The following is a 21,471-nucleotide window of genomic DNA, read 5'->3' as shown; positions in this document are numbered from 1 at the left end:
TGTGTCGTTGTTCCACGCTGAGCTGTTTTGCACAGTGTCACTTTGCACTCTGATGCACTGTTTCATGTTGTATGGTTTTTGCACTGGCTTGTGTTGCACTGGTTTGAGCTGAGCTCTTTTGCAGTGCGTCATTTTGCCCCATGGGGTGTTCATTTGCATGATGCTGAATTGTCGGGCTTTGCACTCCTACGTGTTGTCACTTTGTGCTGTGGAATGTCAGTTCACGCTGAATTGTTAGATGTTAGATTGGGGTGTTTCCACTTTTGTTGTTGTTTGTATTGTATTGCGATGGCATCGAATTATAGAGCTGTACGGCTGCAAGGGCCCTGGAGAGGTCATGAAATCCAGCCCTCTCTGCTGAAGCAGGGTCAAGCAGAGATGATGCATTGGGGGCATGTGGGATCAAGTGCCCACAGCAGTCGGCCCAGGCAGGGAGCAGAAGGAGGGAACCAGAGCCAGAGCAGGTTGTCTATGGGACCAAGTATATGCAGAGTATCCTTGACAGAGGTTTGTTCAACCTGTTCTTAAAAACCTCCTAGGACAGAGACTCCACAGACACCCTTGGGAGCCTATTCCAGAGCTTAACTACCCTCAGAGTTAGAAAGCTGTTCCTAACATCTAACGTGAATCTCGCTGGCTGCAGATTAAGCCCATTACTTCTTGTCCTACCATCAGTGGACATAGAGACCAATTGATCATTGTCCTATTTATAAAGACCAAACTTTTCCCTCTGCAATCATCCGTTAAATGGTTACTATCCTCTCTTCTTGCCTAGGGTACAATGGAAGAGGAGAAAATACCCTCTTAACATAGGATGCAAATGTCAGTTTGGTCTCTCTTCATGTTTTACTGAAGCTAAGAGAGAGGAAGAAACATGACCTGCCGAAGAGAACAGAGAGTTTGTTTCATTTTGATCTGTGAGTATTAGCAGAAGAGTGACACCTAAGGTTTGTTGCAACCGCCTACCATGGGGCTTGAATTTATGACGGTGGGATTAAGAGTATCATGCTCTACCAACAGAGCTAACTAGATTTAAAGTCAGTCAACTGCCCAGTCGCAATGTAGAAGGTGCCCTGAAGGTGTTTATGTGTGAACTGAGGTTCCCTGTCTGAGGCCTGGTCTACGATACGCTGTTAAACCGATTTTAACAGCGTTTAATCGATTTAACGCTGCACCCGTCCACACTACACTGCTCTTTATATCAATTTAAAGGGCTCTTTAAATCAATTTCTGTACTCCTACAAAACGAGAGGAGTAACGCTAAAATCGATATTTCTATATCGGATTAGGGTTAGTGTGGACGCAAATCGACGTTATTGGCGTCATTATTTTACAGTAACTACCCACAGTGCACTGCTCCAGAAATCGACGCTAGCCTCGGACCATGGACGCACACCACTGAATTAATGTTCCTAGTGTGGACGCGCACAATCCACTTTATAATATCTGTTTTATAAAATCAGTTTAAGCTAATTCGAATTTATCCTGTAGTGTAGACGTAGCCTGACATTTGCCTTCTTTCCTGGTTTGTTATGTCTCCAGCGAGCAAACCAAAGCTGTCACTAGGCTGTTTAGATGCTGCTTTCTAGCCCAGTGAGCTGGGGTTGATTTAACATGCTGCCGCCATCAGCTGGTCAGAGCAACCAGGGCTGGAGGTCAGAATTTAGGATTCTCCCACCAAGGGGAGGTGTTGTTGGACTCATCTAGTGGGGGAGAGTCTGAAAAAGTTTCTTGGTTCCCAGAGAGGGGGCAGACAAGCTGGTGCCACACACACATTTTCACAGGGAATCAGGCCCCCCCTTGGGAAAAACTCAAAAGAAGCCCAGACCCAGGAGTGTCAGAGAAGGGAATCACTGTTTGCTTTAAGAGATGGGTGAGGGAAACCTGCAGGTCCTTAGATCCCTTCAGCACCTTATAGAACCATTTGTGAGGAAAGTCTGGGGAAGCCAAGGAGGACAAGGAGAGGGAAAAAGGCCTTGCAGCTGTTGTGCAATCACCATGCTCTCAGCAGAAGGGTCCAGGGAGCTCTGCTCTCGGAACACGCAAGATGGCAAAGTTCAGAGCCCTGTTCCACGGAGTCAGACTGCGATCAGCTCACAGTGAGAGGAAGCAACACCCCTCCCTTGGTCTCTATGCCAGAGCTCCTATCATCTGAGTGTCCTTCCTGCAAGAGTCGGCTGCTGAGAGGGTTGCGATGGGGTAAATGAAGACAGAGGAGGATTGTTCCTCCTGGGTTTTTTTTGCGTGGCTCTGTGATCCTGCTGGAGGAAGCATCCTTAGAGTTTATTTCAGTGGCTTGTGTTGGGCTGAGGTTGTGACCCAGAGTACAGGGGTTCCTGTACTCTCTGTTCTTAACCCCTCAGGGAGTGGACAATGGAGTGGTTTCAGAAAGTGGATAGAAAGTAGACTAAGAAAGTGTAGCATAAGTGAGAAAAAAAGCAACATTATCAGCTCCCTGGTGGTCTAGTGGTTAGGATTTGGCACTTTCACTGCCAAGGCCTGGGTTCAATTCCCAGTCAGGGAAAAGTGACTTCAATTAAAAAAACGCTTCAGTTATTTTTCACTTGCAATGTAAATAAATCTGTGGCTGTTTCCTGATTTCTCCATCTTCCCAGTGTCTCCATGGCAGGGCTGGCTCCAGGCACTAGAGATGACCAATGGAATGGGGAGGCTTCTGTGGCTATTGGGTCCTCTCAGTCCCCCTTGGAGGGAAAGACTCACTGCCAAAAGTGGCAGAGGTAGAGCTGCTGCTGATTGCAGCTTTTTTATTTTTTTCTTCTCCTGGGGTGGCAAAAATGCTGGATCTGGCCCTGCTCCATGGAAGACAATTTGTTAAATCCCAGATGAGTGGAGTTCTATCAGTTCTCAGCCTGAGTCCTTAGGTCTTAATCCTGAGGATATTATCCCATCATGGGGCCATTTCCCTCCTCTCTTTCATAGAGAAGCACAATTTTCCTTGCACAGCCACAGAAACAGCAAGATCTTTCTCTGTCCCTTGTGCAAAGCAGGGGGCCAAATTCCATGGAGACAATGGAAGAGTTGGGGCCCTGGGCACATCCAGCCCTGGCAGTGAGATGTTCCCTCCCCTCTTTCTGTATGCCCCTGTTGTTATTTAATGGATTGTCTGGGATGGGGGAAAAGCTGAGTTCACTCCAGGTGAAGGGAAAAAAGGACCCTCAAAGTCTCAGGACCCAACCCCTGCTACCAGGATCACTGAGGTGCTGGGGATTTGATTAGGAAAGGGACTGTGTGAATTGTCAAGGTGGGGAATGAATAACAATCTACAACCAGATCCACCTCATTAACCACTGACACAGGCTAATCCTGCTGCGGCTAGAAGGGAAACTGGGAGTGATTCTTTGCTGTTCAGCCATGGAAACAGTGACCCAATTGCACCGCAGTGAATGTGCTGGGGAAAGTTGGACTTCACAGGCAGGTGGAAACACCTAGAACTCCCCACCCCACTTCTGCCACCAGGGTGAGGTGTTGAGCTGCTCACAGCATACCCCACAATGATCTTACAGCAGGGGATTGCAGCACCTCCACCACCCAATGCAGGGGAGAGGGCTGACTGTATCTCTGCCCCCTGAGTCCAGGGCACAAACTCTCTCTGCCCCACACATAGAATCTTGCCCTGCTGCAAAGTGACTCCTATGAACAAGTAACCTCCAGGAGAGCAGGCCTGGTCCTCAGAGAGGGGAATGGGCTTCTTGTGAAGCTTATAGGTCACTGGATGGAGTGAGGACAGGAAGGCTTTGAGTATAACCCATAGCAAACACAGCCCATCTGGGGATGTAGCTTAGTGGTAGAGCACATGCTTTGCATGTATGAGATCCTGGGTTCACTCCCCAGCATCTCCAGGTTCATTTTTTCACCTTGATGCTTTGCTCATGCCCAGAGGGGATGTGGCCCACCAGTTTCAGTCCTGCTCAGTGAGGGGCAAGTGCCAATTGCATGGAAGGTCTGGGGGGTTTCTGCTCCAAAGTCACCTTGGTACATTTAAGATTCCCTCTCACTGTGCTGCTTGGGACAAGGGTAGATGAGAAGGGCGAATCCTCCAGCACTGGAGGGAAAGGTCCCATCTGCTCAGACTGAGAGGCAAGGAAACAGAGGGGCAGTCAGTGCTTTGAAAGGAGAGAGGTCAGTGATGTACACCCAACATCGGACACTGTCTTTTTGAGTATCACAGGGGTAGCTGCGTTAACCAGGATTTTTAAAAAGCGAGAGTCCTGTGGCACCTTATAGACTAACAGATGTACAGGAGCATAAGCTTTGAGGGGTGAATCCCCACTTCATCGGATGAATGCGGTGGGAATTCTGTGCCTGGCGAGCCAACTACAAAAGCAATTTCTCCTCCCTTGGCGTTCACACCTCAGCTGCTAGAAGAGGGCCTCATCCTCCCTGATTGAACTAACCTCCTTATCTCTAGACTGATTCGTACCTGCATATTTATAGCTGCTCCTGCAAATTTCCGCCACGTTCATCTGACGAAGCAGGTATTCACCTGCGAAAGCTTATGCTCCAATACGTCTGTTAGTCTATAAGGTGCCACAGGACTTTATGTCTTTTTGAGGTGAGTGCAGCTTGCTTGGGAAGTACTGACGATGGATAGAGAAAAGGCTGGAGTCAATGACAGATGAGACCAGAGAAGGGGAAGGGGAATGGCAGCCCCACAGAAGGTCCTGGGTGCTCTGATGCCCCAGTTATTGCACCCTGGCCTGTCATAGAGAGAGAAAAGACACCGAGGGACCCAGTCCCCCTAACAGTGATCCCATGGACAAGAACCTGGTTGTTAGTGGGGTGAAGATTCCTTCTGGGCAAAGTGGAGCTGAAATCCCTCAGTGTCCTGGAATTTAAGCAATGGAAGCTTCAAACCCTGCACGGCTGTGGGCTGAGGTGTATCAGCAGAAGGTTGGGCTGGACAGAGGCGGCAGGTTTGTATAATTTTTGGTGGTGCCCAGAATGGGACCAAGTCCTGCCCCACCTCCCCACACTTGCCTAAGGCTCTGGGAGGGAGTTTGGGTGTGGGAGGGAGAGGGGCTGGGATCTGGGAGAGAGTTTGGGTTCAGAGTCTGGGCTCAGTCAGGGGGTTGAGGTGCAGGAGAGTGTGCAAGGAGCAGGGTCCTGGAAGGAGTTTGGGTGCAGGTGTGGGGTCTGGGTTGGGGCAGGGGGTTGAGAGTACAGGAGAGGATGAAGGGTGCAGCATTTACCTCGGGCAGCTCTCGAAAGAAACCTGCACCCCCCTCTGGCAGCAGCCCCTAAGTGGGATGGCTGGGGGCATCTCTGAGCACTGCTGCCCACAGACTCCAGCCCTGCAGCTCCCATTGCCACAGTTGGCTCTTGGGGCGGGAACAGAATGTGGAGACCCCCCACACACAGTTGTTCTTCCCGCAGATGGGGGGCAGCAGGGGATCTCCCCTGTTTGGAGGAATCTCTCTTGGCCCCACTGTTAGGTCTCCATCCTTTCTCCTCCTAACCACGCACACCCCTCTCCTCCCCATTATCAATGTTTTAGAGTGACCCCTCCCTCCGTTTCTAGGATACAGACTCTCTGTGACAGAGACTGACTGCGGCTCCTCTCTGCATGGCCCCAGTGGGGAAGGAAAGAGACTGGGGGGCGCGGAGAAGATGGGCAGAAGGAGTCAAATGGGGCTAAACCAGAAGAGAGGAGATTTTCTTCCTGTTAAAACGTACTGGAGTCTCATCACTGAAAAGCCGCATCTTGTATTAGGTTTGAACCAGCTGCTTTTCAATTACCAGCAAAGGTGTGAACCACAGAGACTGGGAACTGCCTGCTTCCCAAATCCATCTAAACAGCATCTGCAGTGGTGCAATTGGTTAGTGCAGAAGGGCAAGCTGCTGGGATTATAAATTCAGGCCTTATCTGGAGCCCTGGATTCTGTTCCCCATGTACCTTCCCCAGCTTGTTCCTCTTACCTGTGTAGTTTGCTTTGCCTAATTCCCATGGAAAGTGCCCTGCTAGGAAAAGGAGAGTAAGTTCCAAAATGTGGCAGTAGGTGCACAGCTTGGAAACATCCCCCCTGTGCTGCCATTAGTTCCAGGAGATTGTTCACTGGCAGGGCAAATTGATTTCTCTGCTGCTGAGAAAGCTGCCAGGACAGGTCTGTGGGCACCAGAGCTCCCTGCTTCTTCCAGCACACCCCTGGCTCCTTCCCTGCCCCAGTCACCGATGTAGGAGGGTCCTACATGCACAGAGCCTAAAGCTTTACCAAGTCTGCTTAGTGCAGTTGACAGTGTGTCAGTCTCATAATCTGAAGATTATGAGTTCAAGCCTCAGAGGTGGTAGCAATGGCTTCTGTTCCCTGCTTCAGATTCTCCAAAGGAAAACAGAGAAAAGAAACTAGAGGGGAGTGGTTTCTAGACACCCTCCACCCATCTAACACACGCACACAGAGACTTTTCTATGGTATTATCTTTTCCTTCTCTGTGCCATTTGTATTCTCCATAGAGCAAAATAAAACAAAAACATGCAAGTCCAAGCCTAATACAGCATGAAACTCAATACAGATCAAGTCTCACCCTCAGAGATCTTCCAATACTCTTCTTTTGCAGACTAGACTTATTTCTTGTCTGGTCACAATCTTTTCACCAGGTATAGTCCTTGTTCCAGCTCAAGGTAGCTAGGGGATTTCTCATGACTGCACTCACCTTTCTTCTGTTCCATCCCCTTATACAGCTTTGCTACGAGGCAGGAAACTTTTGTCTCTCTCCTGGGGAAAAGCCCCAGGTTTAAGATGGATTCCTGTACCAGGTGACATGGTCACATGTCCTGGGAGACCCCAAGCCTTCATTCTTCCTGGCCTGACTCACAGATGGTGCAGGACAGAGCCATCTCCAGTCAATTGTCCTGGTTAATGGGAGCCATCAAGAGTCCAAACCACTATTAATGGCCCACACTTTGCATCATTACAAGAGGACCTCAGAGTTATATTTCATATTTCTAGTTTCAGATACAGGAATTATCGGTTCGTACAAATAGGATGAACGCACATAGTAGATTATAAGCTTTGTAATGATACCTTACAAGAGACCTTTTGCATGAAGCATATTTCAGTTACTTTATATTCACACTCATTAGCATATTTTCATAAAATCCTATGGGTGCAACTTCACAGCTGGGAAAGGGTTTTACTGCAGCACCTGGGAGCAGTTGAGTTTCATGTTCAGGCTGTGGTATGAGTTCCTCCAGGTTTCTTGTAAGCACACAGGGACCTTAGTGGGTGCTCTTGATACAGGAATGGCCCAGATATGCTACAGTGATGGGAATTGCATTTTCCTTTTTAATTTTTGTATTTCCAATGACATTTCTGTATAACTGTGTTTTCTCCTGGATTTGATATTTAACTAAAGAAAGAATAAGGCCTCAGGGCGCCAGATGGAGGAGCAGGCTGGGGCTAGGACTGCTAAGAAAGCAAGAGTAGCAAGTTTTCTGTATTGTTTCCTGCCCTCATTTGTATGACTAATTTCTCTTCTGCATGAAATTTGCCATTTGTACATGTGAACCTGGCTAGTTCAGTTGGTAGAGCATCAGGCTTTTAATATGAGGGTCTACGGTTCAGGTCAGTGAAAAAGATAGTTCTCCCTGTAATATCTTCCAAGATCTTCAGAAGGCATCTCTTGAGGACGCTCCTTGACTTCAGCTTCTCCTTTTCATTACTTGGCCTTTCCTAGGAAGGGCCATGTATTGCATAGGACTGAAGGGGGAACTTCATCACATGCTCACTGGCCTCTCAGTCTGGATTAAGAAAGGCCTCTGGGAGCTGCAGCAAACTGCTGCATGACAACTTGATGAGCAAATGCAGGGTTGCCCACACAGGGTCATCCTCATCAGAACTCAGCAGAGGTCTGGGTGTTCCCTATTGCTCCCATGGTGTAAGGTCCAGCACTCAGGATTTTGAATCCTGCTATCTGAGTTGAAGTCTCAGTGGGATCTGAGAGCAATTCCTGTGGCACCTAACCCTACTGGGTCTTCCAAGGCTCTGTCTTGCTTTCTCAAAGGCCATGAAAGTCTGTCTTTTGCGCGCTAGCTGTTGTGACTTGAGCACAAGAGGGGATGTTTGATCCAGAAGCCTGGCTGTGCCTGGAGTCCTGTAGGTAGGGATGCGAGCTGCATTTCCTCTGAGTCCTGAAGCTGGGCTGCAGCCTGGCCTAGGAGGCAGCCCTATTGGTTCACCTACTGGCCCAAAGTCACTTGTGCAGTGTTGGTGTCCCCAGGAATGCTGAAGAGCCTAAGGGAGGGAGGCTCAATACTCCTTCCTATCAGTCAGGGTGGAAGAGGAGGGCTGCAAGAGTGGACAGGTTGATGAGCTGGGCCTTCTACCATTCGGGTGGGGACGATGTGGGGAACGCGAACTGGGAGAAGCGGTTGCTGGCCTGTGAGGAAAGGCTCAGCCAGTGGCATAAGTGGACCTTGTCATTAGCCTACAAAGTTGTGATGCTCAAGACCTATCTTTTGGCTGTGAGGAATTTCCTCAGCCATGTGTTTCCCCCTGCTCCATGAGTGCTGCTGAGACCGAACACCAGGGCCCTCCACTTCCTGTGGGGCAATAGGACGTCCCTTCCTAGTCAAGAGACATGTGGCTTTTCTGCCATATTAGAAGCGGGGTTGGGTTTAGTGGGCTTTGAAGCCTTGTACGGCTCTACTTTTTTGTGTTTCAATTTTCAGTGGTGGCTGAGCTGGAAGGCAGGTCAGACCCAAGGGAAATGGTGGGGCAACCACAAAGAACGCAACTGTCTCTTGCGATATGGCTGTATTATTTTTACCCCACTGGGTGCAGCACCGGGTATGGGATGGCCGATGATGAGGGAAGAGGGAGGCTCCCACCTCTAGTGTTCCTCTACTCTCACCTTACACCCTACAGGATTTTCAGTGGGTGGCTTGGTGGAAGGTGCTTGTAGGATGGCTTCATCCGCAACAGTGGCTGCCCTCACAGCAGCGGCGGCCACAGCAGCTAGGCTCCCCCTCCACTTTGGCTCAATCTGAACAGAGATCAATGTACCACTGGGTGAGACAGGCCAATTTTAGGGAGCTTCCTCTGAAGGTGAGCAACTGTCCCCAGAACTTACTGACAGGCACTTTAAAGTATTTGCAAATGTACATGGCCGGCATGTGCAGAGCAAAGGCTGCCCAGGGGCACTATGTCAGGCTCTTGCACCGCTTGAGACAATGGACCATCTTCAGCCACCAGGTGACCCAGGATCTAAGGCAGGAATGGGGTGAGGAAGCAAGTCAAGCTGAGCAAGGCAGCCAAAATTCATCTTGCCTTCGTGGGCGCTCACAATGATGCCATTTTTGTGTGCCAGGGCTGATAAAAACATCCCAGACAGAGAAGCAGCAGGCCAAAAAAGCAGCAGGGGTATTCTGTCTGCTATCCAAGATCCATAAACCTGGAAATCCTGGATGCCCCATCATTTCAGGCAATGACACCCGGACAGCAGGATAGTCTGGCTGTGTAGACTCCCTCCTCAGGCCCTATGCTAACAGCACTCCCAGCTATCTTCGAGATGCCACTGACTTCCTGAGGAAACTACAATCCATTGATGATCTTCCAGAAAACACCATCCTGGCCAGTATGGAGGTAGAAGCCCTCTACACCAACATTTCACACAAAGATGGACTACAAGCTGTCAGGAACAGTATCCCCGATAATGTCACAGCAAACCTAGTGGCTGAACTTTGTGACTTTGTCCTCACCTACAACTATTTCACATTTGGGGACAATGTATACCTTCAAGTCAGCAGCATTGCTATCGGTACTTGCATTGCCACATAGCATGCCAACATTTTTATGGCTGACTTAGAACAATGCTTCCTCAGCTCTCATCCCCTTATGCCCCCACTCTACTTGCCCTACACTGATGACATCTTCATCTTCTGGACTCATGGAAAAGAAAACCCTTGAGGAATTCCACCATGATTTCAACAATTTCCATCCCACCTACAATGTCAGCCTGGACCAGTCCACACAAGAGATCCACTTCCTGGACACTACAGTGCTAATAAGCAATGGTCACATAAACACCACCCTATACTGGAAACATACTGACCGCTATATTTACCTACGTGCCTCCAGCTTTCACCCAGACCACATCACACAATCCATTGTCTACAGCCAAGCTCTAAGATACCACATTTGCTCCAACCCCTCAGACAGAGACAAACACCTACAAGATCTCTATCAAGCGTTCTTACAAGTACACTACCCACCTGCTGAAGTGAAGAAACAGATTGACAGAGCCAGAAGAGTACCCAGAAGTCACCTACTACAGGACAGGTCCAACGAAGAAAGTAATACAACCCCACTAGCCGTCACCTTCAGCCCCCCAACTAAAACCTCTCCAGTGCATCATCCAGGATCTACAACCTATCGTGAAGGATGATCCCTCAATGTCGCAGATCTTGGGAGACAGGCCAGTCCTTGCTTATGGACAGCCCCCCAACCTGAAGCAAATACTTACCAGCAACCAAACAACATAAACACTAATCCAGGAACCTATCCTTGCAATAAAGCCCGTTGCCAACTCTGTCCACATATCTATTCAGGAGACACCATCATAGGACCTAATCACATCAGCCACACTATCAGAGGCTCATTCACCTGCATATCTACCAATGTGATATATGCCATCATGTGCCTGCAATGCCTCTCTGCCATGTTCATTGGCCAAACCAGTCAGTCTCTACATAAAAGCATAAAAGGACAAAAATCAGACATCAAGAATTATAACATTCAAAAACCAGTCAGAGAACACTTCAATCTTCCTGGTCACTTGATTACAGACCTAAAAGTCACAATATTACAACAGTATGGCCATTCTTATGTTCTTATGAAGGGAGGGGCAAAACACTGCAACAGAGTTTCTGTAGTGTAGTGGTTATCATGTTTGCTTAACACACAAAAGGTCTCTGGTTTAAAACCAGGCAGAAACATGATGGCTTCCTTTTCCCAGCTCCTACTGGCCTGTCCCTGCTGTTGTAGGAGCAGCAGTGATTTCTATGCAATGTATAACCTGTATGCTCAATAGGTGTGCTATACTTCCCTCCCTCCTGCTTTTGTCTCCTCTCCCTCTCTGAATATCTGTGAAGTGGTTTTCCCCCTCCCACTCCTGGAATGCTTGTGGGATGAATGGGCTGGTTGAACAGCTAGAAGGGCAGAAGAGCTTCCAGGTAGACAAGGTGTTTGGGACTCTAATTAGGCAGCACTCACACACCCAGAGCATGGACACTGCCCAAAGTGGAGCATGACCAACCAGATGCAGCCAAGTCATCTCTAGTCGCAGGCCATTAGGTGCAGGTCCTTAAAAGGAGAAGGGGCCACGTGCTCAGGAGTCACTCACAAGCTTGTACCTCCAGTGAATGCCCTTTGCCTGACCGCCTGGCCAGTGGTTCTCTGCGTTGTATTTCATTGTGCCTCAGGAAGACTTACCTTCATCGCACCGTCCATAGCTGCACTGTGGGAGACTGACCTTGCAGAATCCTGACATCTCCAGTGCTGTGCCTGTCCTGGGAGCATGAGTATGCAAGTGTGAGTGTGACACCCCCGCTTCTTCTTTTGAACTTAGCTGTCAGTATAATAAATGTGCTGCTTTCTGCCAAACTCTGGTGGGTCATTAGTCCTCCCTACGCTTACTAGCTGGCCCAGTAATGGGTAACAGCTGTGATAAGCTCAACCTCTGCAGGACAGAGGGTGGTGAAATGAGCTGGGAAAAAGCCTTAGCATCAGCAGGTGAAAGCTAGAGTACCTTGGCCAGTCACCTTTTGAAGCCTTGTGGCTTGGTCTCCTCTGCCCTTGGAGGTTGGCCTATGGCGGCGGGCTCTTCCTGCTGGCTTCCTTTGTGTGATTTGCCAAAGGAGGGAGTGAGGCAGGAATGGGGCAAAAGAGGAAAGTCTAGCTGAGGAAGGCAGGGCAGAAGCTAAGCCCATTTGTTCTGCAAAGCCTGAAAAGCCTGGGGAGGTGACGTTGGCTGCTGGGAGGTAGAATCCTGTGCCTACCTCTTGGCTTCCCAGGGATGGCTACTTGCATCGCAGGAGAAGAAGGATGGTTCTGGGTGAAAGGAAAACAAGCAAAGCTCTGGGAGGAAATTTGGGTGTGGGATGCGGGATCTGCGCTGGGGGAGCGGGTTGGCGTGCAGGAGGGGTGGCGCTTACCCCGGGCACTGCAGCTCCCAAAGTGACTGGTTCACACAACCCAGCGGCAGCAGGTCCTAGGTGGGCCGTGCCAGGGGGTCTCTGTGTGCCGCTGCCTGCAGGCGGTGCCCCCAGAGCTCCAATTGGCTGCAGTTCCTGTCCAATGGGGGCTGTGGAGTTGGTACTTGGGGCAGGGGCAATGAATGGAGACACTCCCCCCGCCCCAGGGGATGCCGGGACATGCTGGCCATTTCTGGGAGTGACAGGGAGGGACGAAGACAGAGTGGGCAGGGAGCCACCTTAGTGCTGCTGGCACATCTCTGCACACCCATTAGGGGAGGGGGGCAGAGGTCGTCCATTTGCTGCCTGGGGTAGGGGCAGTGCACAGTGCTGCCTCCCCTACTGGGTCTATTACAGGAGGGGAGGGGGGTCTTTTGGCCTGTAAGGTGCAGCAGGTCGGACTAGATGATCACATTGGTCCTTTCTGATCTTAAAGACTCTGAGTCTAAAAGGGAGAGGGAAGTAAAGGAAGTTTTTAAAAAAAATGAACCAAATATTGTAATACCAGGATAACTCCACCTGCTCATTGTATAGTCTCACCCCTTTCTTCCTCCATTGTGTGTTGAATGACCTGCAGGACATTGATTCTTTCATTCCATTGCTAAACTGATACAATGTGACTGAAATTAAACTAATTCCCAGCAGAGAAAACATCATATCACTGCACTGGTTGGGAATTAAACCCACGTCAACTGCTTGGAAGAGAGATATGCTCACCACTATACCGCCAATGCACCTGGTGAAAGTATCACTTATGCTTGCCCAATGAGGCTAGACAAGCATTGAGGAGATTTTCTGCCCATTAAAATGAACTGGATTCTCATCACTAAAAAAAACCATCTCCATCTTCACTTGGGTTTGAACCATCAGCCTTTCAATTAGCCCCCAAAGTCGTTAATCACAGGGTATGTCTACACTACGGGATTATTCTGATTTTACAGAAACCAGTTTTTGGAAACAGATTGTATAAAGTCGAGTGCACACGGACACACTAAGCACATTAGTTCGGCAGTGTGCGTCCATATACCGAGGCGAGTGTCAATTTCTGGAGCGTTGCACTGTGGGTAGCTATCCCATAGCTATCCCATAGTTTCTGCAGTATCTCCCAGCCATTGGAATTCTAGGTTGAGGTCCCAATGCCTGATGGGGCAAAAACAGTGTCGTGGGTGATTCTGGGTAAATGTCGTCACTCAGTCCTTCCTCCGTGAAAGCAATGGCAGACAATCATTTCGCGCCCTTTTCCCTGGATTGCCTGGGCAGACGCCATAGCACGGCAACCATGGAGCCCATTCAGCCTTTTTTCACCGTCACCGTATGACTACTGGATGATGCTGATAGACGCGGTACTGCAGCACTACACAGCAGCATCCCCTTGCCTTTTCAAATTAGCAAAGATGGTTACCAGCCATACCATCCCATCTGCTGCTTTGCAAGTTGACAATGACAGTTACCAGTTATACTGTACCGTCTGCTGCTGTCATGGGTGCTCCTGGCCGGCCTCGGTGAGGTTGGCCTGGGGCGCATGGACAAAAATGAGAATGACTCCCCAGGTCATTCCCTTCTTTGTGTTTTGTCTAAAAGGAGAGTCAGTCCTGTCTAGACTATCAGGCAAGCCTGCTAAAGAACCAGAGAGGCAAACGGCCGCTCCCGGTCAGAGCCCTAGACATCCAGCAGAAATGATGAGCTGCATGCCATTCCAGGGGGTGCCCCTGCAACAACCCCACCCGTTGCTTCCCTCCTCCCCCACCCCTCCTGGGCTACTGTGGCAGTGTCCCCTTGTTTGTGTGACGAAGTAATAAAAAATGCATTAATTTGAAACAACACTGACTTTATTGCCTCTGCAAGAAGAGCTCAAAGGGGGCCAATACCGCTGAATTGTGGCCACACTAATCCTAATCCAACATGGCAAGTACCGATTTCAGCAATACTCCCCTCGTCGGGGAGGAGTACAGATATCGGTATTAAGAGCCCTTTATATCGATATAAAGGGCTTCATTGTGTGGACGGGTGCAGGGTTAATGCTATTTAATGCTGTTAAATTAGATATAAACTTGTAGTGTTGACCAGGCCAGAGAGAGCAGCAGGTTTTCCCTACTGTTTCCCACTCTTGTTTTCTTTACTAGTTCTCCTCTGCACCAAGTTGCTCTTTCACGTTGTAACTCTGGCAAGCTCAGTTGGTAGAACATCAGACTTTTAATCTGTAGGTCCAGGGGTCAAGTCACTGGTCAGGTGATAAACTACTCCCCAAGATCTTAAACTGTCTCTTTGGAGTCCTCTTTAACATTATTTTTTCTCTTCAGGATTTTCCCTTTCCTCAGAAGGGCCTTTTTGTGTGTGGATTTGAAGGGGCAATTTCTGACAACCTATCTGTCCTTGCAGCCTGGAGGAATAAAGGCCACTGGGCATATAGCATGTTCCTTCCCTGCACACACACACACATACAAACACACAGAATATCCCTAGGAATTAGAATCACCTGCTGCTTTCCCCTTTCCTGCTGGATCTCCAAACAAGGATGCTCTTCAGCCTAAACCCATGTCCCCTCTTTTCTCAGTGCCCCTCAATCCCAATCCTCAGTCCCTCCTATGCACACTGCTTCTCACTCCCAGCCAGAGCCTACTCCTCTTCACCCTTCTCCTCTGTCCCTAACCACAGCCCTCTGAATCCCAACCCACAGCCCCCTTCTATTCCCAGTGCCCCTCAATCCCAACCCACAGGCCCCTCCTCCTCACGCTGCTCCTCAATCCCAACTCATAGGCCCCTCCTATTCCCGGTGCCCCTCAATCCCAACCCACAGTTCCCTGCTTCCCTCCAGCAGCAGGTGCTTCAGACCTCCTCAGGAAGATTTTCTTGCAAGGTTTCGTGTATGAGTCTGCATGTGGATTTTACAGTATGTTGGAAATATGTTGGATTGCTTGCCGAAATGATCACTTTTGCCTGGTGTTGGATTCCCAGCCTCCTTGTTTTTGGGGCAGGAGAAATAAAGCGTTGTTATCCTTGTTGTGTAAATTGAGGGCAGCACAACTGTGCTCGGCAGACCCCGACTGAGGGACTCACCCTTAATTCAATAGCACTTACTAGGCAGGGAACAGGGGTTCGAAAGCCAAATGGGCCCGCGCCTGGGTCCTAATACTAAAATTTAGGGGTTAGATCAGTGTTAGGACAGGGTGGCTGTGGAGGAATGAGTGAGTCCCTAGACAACATAGTGAGTATAGTGCCTTCTTATTTTCCCCTTTCCACCCAGTATGGCAGGTGAAACCATTTAACCTTTTTATTACTGGCCTTGGCACAAAAAGCGGGAATGTGCTAATAAAGTCTGTGGATGACACAAAGCTGGGGGGTATTGCTAACACGGAGAAGAACCGGGATATCATACAGGAAGATCTGGATGACCTTGTAAACTGGAGTAATAGTAATAGGATGAAATTTAATAGTGAAAAGTGCAAGGTCATGCACTTAGGGATTAATAATAAGAACTTTAGATATACATTGGGGGCGCATCAGTTGGAAGCAACAGAGGAGGAGAAGGACCTTGGGGTATTGGTTGATCACAGTATGACTATGAGCCGCCAATGTGATATGGCCGTTAAAAAAGCTAATGCGGTTTTAGGATGCATCAGGCGAGGTATTTCCAGCAAAGATAAGGAAGTGTTAGTACTGTTATATAAGGCACTGGTGATACCCCACCTGGAATACTGTGTGCAGTTCTGGTCTCCCATATTTAAGAAGGATGAATTCAAACTGGAACAGGTTCAGAGACGGGCTACTAGGATGATCCGAAGAATGAAAAACCTGTCATATGAAAGGAGACTCAAAGAGCTTGGCTTGTTTAGTCTAGCCAAAAGAAGGCTGAGGGGGGATATGCTTGCTCTTTATAAATATATCAGAGGGATTAATATTAGGGAGGGAGAGGAATTATTTAAGCTTAGTACCAATGTAGATACAAGAACAAATGGGTATAAACTGGACACTAGGAAGTTTAGACTTGAAATTAGACGAAGGTTTCTAACCATTAGAGGAGTGAAGTTCTGGAACAGCCTTCCAAGGGGAGTACTGGGGCAAAAGACATATCTGGCTTTAAGACTAAGCTTGATAAGTTTATGGAAGGGATGGTATGATGGGATAGCCTAATTTTGGCAACCGATCTTTGATTATCAGCAGATAAGTATACCCGTTGGTCGGTGATGGGATGTTGGATGGGATGGGATCTTGGTTACTGTAGAGAATTCTTTTCTGAGTGCTGGCTGGTAAGTCTTGCCCACATGCTCAGGGTTTAGCTGATCGCCATATATGGGGTCGGGAAGGAATTTTCCTCCGGGGCACATTGGCAGAGGCCCTGGAGGTTTTTCGCCTTCCTCTGCAGCATGGGGCATGGCTCACTTGCTGGTGGATTCTCTGCAGCTTGAGGTCTTCAAACCACAATTTGAAGACTTCAATAACTCAGACATAGGTTAGGGGTTTGTTATAGAAGTGGAAGGGTAGGGTTCTGTGGCCTGCTTTGTGCCGGGGGTTGGACTAGATGATCACATTTGTCCCTTCTGACCCTAGAATCTATGAGTCTATGAGTGAACTCTACAGAGGCACCTCTGGGCTTGCACTGACTAAGGACAACAGCAGTGAGTGGGGTGCAGGGAAGGGATGGCTCATGTTAAAGGACTTTTGGTTGCTGGACTTATGAACCGTAAGGAGAAGGACACTGCCCAGCTTATTTGTGGGTGGGTCTTTTCCTCGTGGTTTATGTTTATGCATTGGGGCTGCTGACATGACTTCTGCTAACCCTGGGCTTACATTGCAATGTAGACATACCCTGAGAGGGCATCAATAATGTGATAAAAGCAATGTGGTCCGGCTGGCCTGGATCATCTGACTTGGACTCCTGGGGCTCAGGTTGTGAGGCTAAAAACTGCAGTGTAGACATTTAGGCTCAGACTAGAGCCCAGGTTCAGAGACCCTCACCCCTTGTGGGGTCTCGGAGGCTGGGCTCAAGCCCAAGTGTCTACACTGTAATTTTATAATCCTGTAGCAAAAGTCCCACAAGCCTGAATCAACTGACCCAGGGTTTCAGAATAGTGACTTGGGTGTGTTTATGACAGTGCAGACATAATACTACGCTATGTCCATGCTGCAATGAAACACCCAGGGCTGCCCAATGCCAATTCAGGCTCTCGAGGCTTTGGCCTTGGGGTGGTAAATTTGCAGTGTAGATGTCTCAGCTCAGGCTCAATACTGGACTCTGGGCCCCCTCAAAGTTGGGAGGGAGTTTAGCAAGCAAAAAAGGTAAAACCGCAATGAAGTATTACCCTGGACTCAATGGCATTTCTCCATTGGTCTGCCTGCTTTGGGGCAGGGACAATAGCACATCCTGCTGCATTCATTATTTCATAGGGTGGTTTAGGATTTTCATTCTCAGACACTGGGCACAAAGCAGGACTCAACCCTCAGCATAAACTAGGTGAGCTGCCCACAGATTCTGGCAACCACAATGAGCATTTGGTGTGAGAGCTCAGACCTGCCCCTGTCCCAGAGAGAGGGGGTCATCCATGAGGGGACTGGATCACTGACCTACCAGCTCCTAACTCCCAAACGTTCAGTAACTCTGTTATCAGTGCCTGTGTGTGTAATTTAAACCATAAAAAAACCACACTGGGCTAGACCAAAGGTTCTTCTGACAACAGCCAAGAGCAGGTGCCCCAAAAGACACTCAACAGGTCACCACTGGCAGTTATTATCCCTGCCTCAAAAGCAGACAGACCAATGGAGAACTGCCATGAGTCCAGGGTAATACTTCCCTGCGGTTTTACCATTTGCACTTGCTAAACTCCCTCCCAACCTTCTGGGCTCCTAGACCTATCCTAGTGTTATGTCAACACTATGATTAAAACACCCAGGTCACCTGTTTCAAAGCCCAGGTCAGCTGACTCAGGGTTATGGGACTTGGACTGCAAGACTATAAAATGACAGTGCAGACATATGGACTTGAACCCAACCTCTGAGACCCCACGAGGGGTGAGGGTTTCTGAACCCAGGCTTCAGTGTGAACACAAATATCTGCACCACTGTTTTTAACCTCTCAGCTTTAGCTCCATGAGCCTAAGTCAGATGACCCAGGCCAGCCATCCTGCCATCTTTATCCCGGGAGAGATGGATTCTACGGGTACGCTCCCATTGCAATGGAAGCCCAGGTGTGGCACGCTGTGCTCAGAGCAGCACACTGCAAGCCCCATATTCACCACTCTCATATAGTGATGATACATTTGAACACAGTCTGCCTGGTGAGGTATCATTTCAAAAATCTTGAACTGTTCATCTGTTGAACCTTAATGTCTTCTTGCATTCTATGTGTGCTCACATTGGTTTGGGAAGTTATGAAGTTTGCTCTGTGTGCATTACAGAAATATGTTATGAGGTTGGGAAATGCCCCCCACCAGCCTTTCAGGTGCGACAAGGGAGGAGCCAGACTCACTGCTGGCCCATTGAAGGTTTCTACACTCCCAAGGACTATCCCAGGAACCTTGTACGATGCAGACTTCACCGAGATAATACAGCAACAATGGACACTGCTTGACTCACATCGTAGCAAAGGAGCTTTCTAGAAAGTTGGAAGAAACTATGAAAGAGAGGAAGAGACATTATGACTTGGCATCTCTCCCCCACAAATCAACAGCTGGAAACACACCTGGATGACAAAACTGATTCATAAATCAGAAGAGAACAATAACAATACATTCAAACCAAGGTCCTCAAATAGCTAGTACTGGTTTTTCAGCTGAAAATTTTCAGTTTGGGGAATTTTGTTTTCCCAATCAGACCTTGCCAAGGGAAGCAGGGAGAAAATGTTTAAGTTGCCTCCTTCAGAACAGCTTAGCCTAGACACTCTAGCTGTGAGTCACTGTCATGGCCTTGCTGAGAACTGGGGTATTTTAATAATTTGGGGAAATCTCAGGGTGTTTGGGGGAGATTATGAGGCTGTTACCTTTTGATATAAAAGCTAAGACATACAGGGCTTGAGAATTTTATTTTTAGAAATCTGAGATTTAGACATTTTATTTAAAGCAAGGGGGTTTCTGAGCAGGGTTTTGTTGGCAGGAAGCAACATTGTTTTGTCTGTCATTGTACCAAAGGGGAGATGGTGGTCTAGAAAGGAGGAGTGAAGACTAAATGCATCCAATGAGGAGAGGATTTGAACCCATGCGTGCAGAGCACAATGGATTAGCAGTCCATCGCCTTAACCACTCAGCCACCTCATCTGAGATGTTAGGAAATGGACAGGATGAGAAATCTAAGGCCAGCAGAGACAGGGACACTAAGGTGTTTTTAAATACTAAGCGGAAGCAGGGGCTGAATGAGCTCCCCCCTCACACCTAGTGACCAGCTGTGGGAAAGGCTTCAGGAACAGACCGTGTTTGCATAGACACACCTACTCTGCCTAGGTATGCAGCATCATGGGGCCGCTTCCCCAAAATGACCAGTTTTAGCGGGTGATGGTCACAAATCACTTTAGCACTGAGTGGTATGAAATGTTATTATCCTTCCTGCATAAGTGAAGGGCAGCAGAACATACTTAGTCAGTCCTGATGCGTGAGGAATAGCTTTTATTGAACTGCATAGAAGTGATTCAGAACGTCACCCTAAAGCAGTGGTCCCCAAACATTTCACACTGTGCCCTCTTATCCATGGCTGTGGGCCCTCGGAGCCGCAGTTGAAAACTGGGGCTGGGAGTGGGATGTTGCTTGCTGAAGAGAGGGGTGCAGACAGGGGTAAGGGGGTCGAGGCCAAGCTGGCAGTCAGGGGCCCAGGCTGAGGGTGGGGTTGGAAAAGAGCTAGGACAGAGTCGGGCTGACTGGTGCTCCCTCCATGGGGGTTGGCTCAGCCCGAGGTACCCCCATGAATGTTGCTCTGTGTCCCCCTAGGAGTCACACCCCACATTTTGGGGAGCACTGAACCCTACATGTTAAGCAGGGGCTAGTGATGCCAAAGCCCAGGGAAAGGGAGAACAAGTGCAGGGGCCCCAGAACTGGAACTAGGCCCCCTCACTTCTGTCTGTGGCTCTGCCCCCTGCCACACCTTCCACCCACGGCCCCATCCACTATGTCACCTCTGTTCCACCACTTCCCCCACTAGCCCCACCCTGTCACTCCTTTACCCCTGCCCCGCTCTGTCCCCAAGACCAGAGAAGCTCTGTGCCCCTGCTGCAGCCCCCGGGCCGTAGCACGGAGTGAGAGCTCCTCCAACCCTGGGGCTGACATGGGGGAGACTTTTCCAGGGGGACCTAATTTCTCCAGGGCCCCTAGTCATGGGCTCCACTGCCTCTTGGTGACACAAGGTTTGGGGAGGCTGAGCCTCCCCGAGCCTCCATTATGTGCTGCCCAGGCTACCGCTGCTCAGTGTGTGGCCAGTCTCTCTGTGTTCTCTGCTGTTTGTGCTGGGGAGCCTGGCTGGCCTTAGGGTTGGGGCCCTCCGGCAGCCGCCCAGGACTTCAGGGGGTCAAAGGGCACTGTGTGCCAGTGCAAAGGTGCTCACTGCTTTCCCCTGCCCCAGTGCTCCTCCATGGCCCCATAGAGGATTGGAGGGAGAGAGGAGCAACACTATGTGCTCCATGCGTCCTGGTCACTTTCCCCACCGGGGCTGTGCTGTGAGGGGAGCATCAGAAGCTGCTGCTCTCTGCCCTCCCCTTATGCAGCCTGGCTGAGGAAAGTGACCCGGATGCAGGGAACTCAGGTGATGTTGCTTCTTGCCCCCGCACCCCACCCCCACAGCTCCTAGGAGTGCCCGGAGGAGCAGCCTTCCAGGGAGGAGCGAGCAGCAACGTGAGCTGCTCCATGCTCACAGGTCACTCTCCCCATATGGGTGCAGAAGGGGGTGCAGAGATTAGGGGTGAAGGGGGTGCAGCAGGGGGCAGTGGCTGGTAGCACAGGAAGGGAGTGTGGGACTTAAGGGCAAAGGGGACACAGTGTAGGGGTTAGGGCACAGGAGGGGGCAGGAGATAGGGGTGAAGGAGGTGCAAGGGTTTTGAGTGCAGGAGCTGGGGGGAAAGGGGGACGGGGATGGTCCAGGGGCGATGGGGAAGTGCTAAAGTACAAGTTTTGCCCAGGGAACCATTTCCCCTAACGCTGATCCTTGATAACATTTCTTGCTGGGAGGGGGAGGGGGAGGAGAGAGGGATGAGGCGTTTTCTCTCTGTTTCTTTCCTCTCCATTTTCTGCTCCTTCTTTCAATTCCAGAAACCTCCCTTGTGTTTCAGACTGTGCAGTGACGCCCTCCCC

The 21,471-nt window shown here is 49.5% G+C and overlaps 3 non-coding genes across 3 annotated transcripts; 2 read left to right on the top strand and 1 right to left on the bottom strand.

Moving 5' to 3' along the window:
- The first annotated feature begins 2,452 nt into the window (after positions 1 to 2,452).
- TRNAE-UUC (transfer RNA glutamic acid (anticodon UUC)) lies at positions 2,453 to 2,524 on the top strand. Its single transcript has one exon. It is a non-coding gene; the product is annotated as a tRNA-Glu (tRNA).
- Positions 2,525 to 3,788: 1,264 nt separating this feature from the next.
- Positions 3,789 to 3,860, top strand: TRNAA-UGC (transfer RNA alanine (anticodon UGC)). Its single transcript has one exon. It is a non-coding gene; the product is annotated as a tRNA-Ala (tRNA).
- A 15,513-nt stretch (positions 3,861 to 19,373) lies between these two features.
- On the bottom strand, positions 19,374 to 19,455 carry TRNAS-GCU (transfer RNA serine (anticodon GCU)). Its single transcript has one exon. It is a non-coding gene; the product is annotated as a tRNA-Ser (tRNA).
- Positions 19,456 to 21,471: the final 2,016 nt, after the last annotated feature.

Source organism: Gopherus flavomarginatus (genome assembly GCF_025201925.1).
Source record: "Gopherus flavomarginatus isolate rGopFla2 chromosome 13 unlocalized genomic scaffold, rGopFla2.mat.asm SUPER_13_unloc_2, whole genome shotgun sequence".
Taxonomy (NCBI): Eukaryota; Metazoa; Chordata; order Testudines; family Testudinidae; genus Gopherus; species Gopherus flavomarginatus.
Note: the sequence above shows the minus strand (reverse complement) of the source record. Positions and strands in the feature narration are given on the sequence as shown.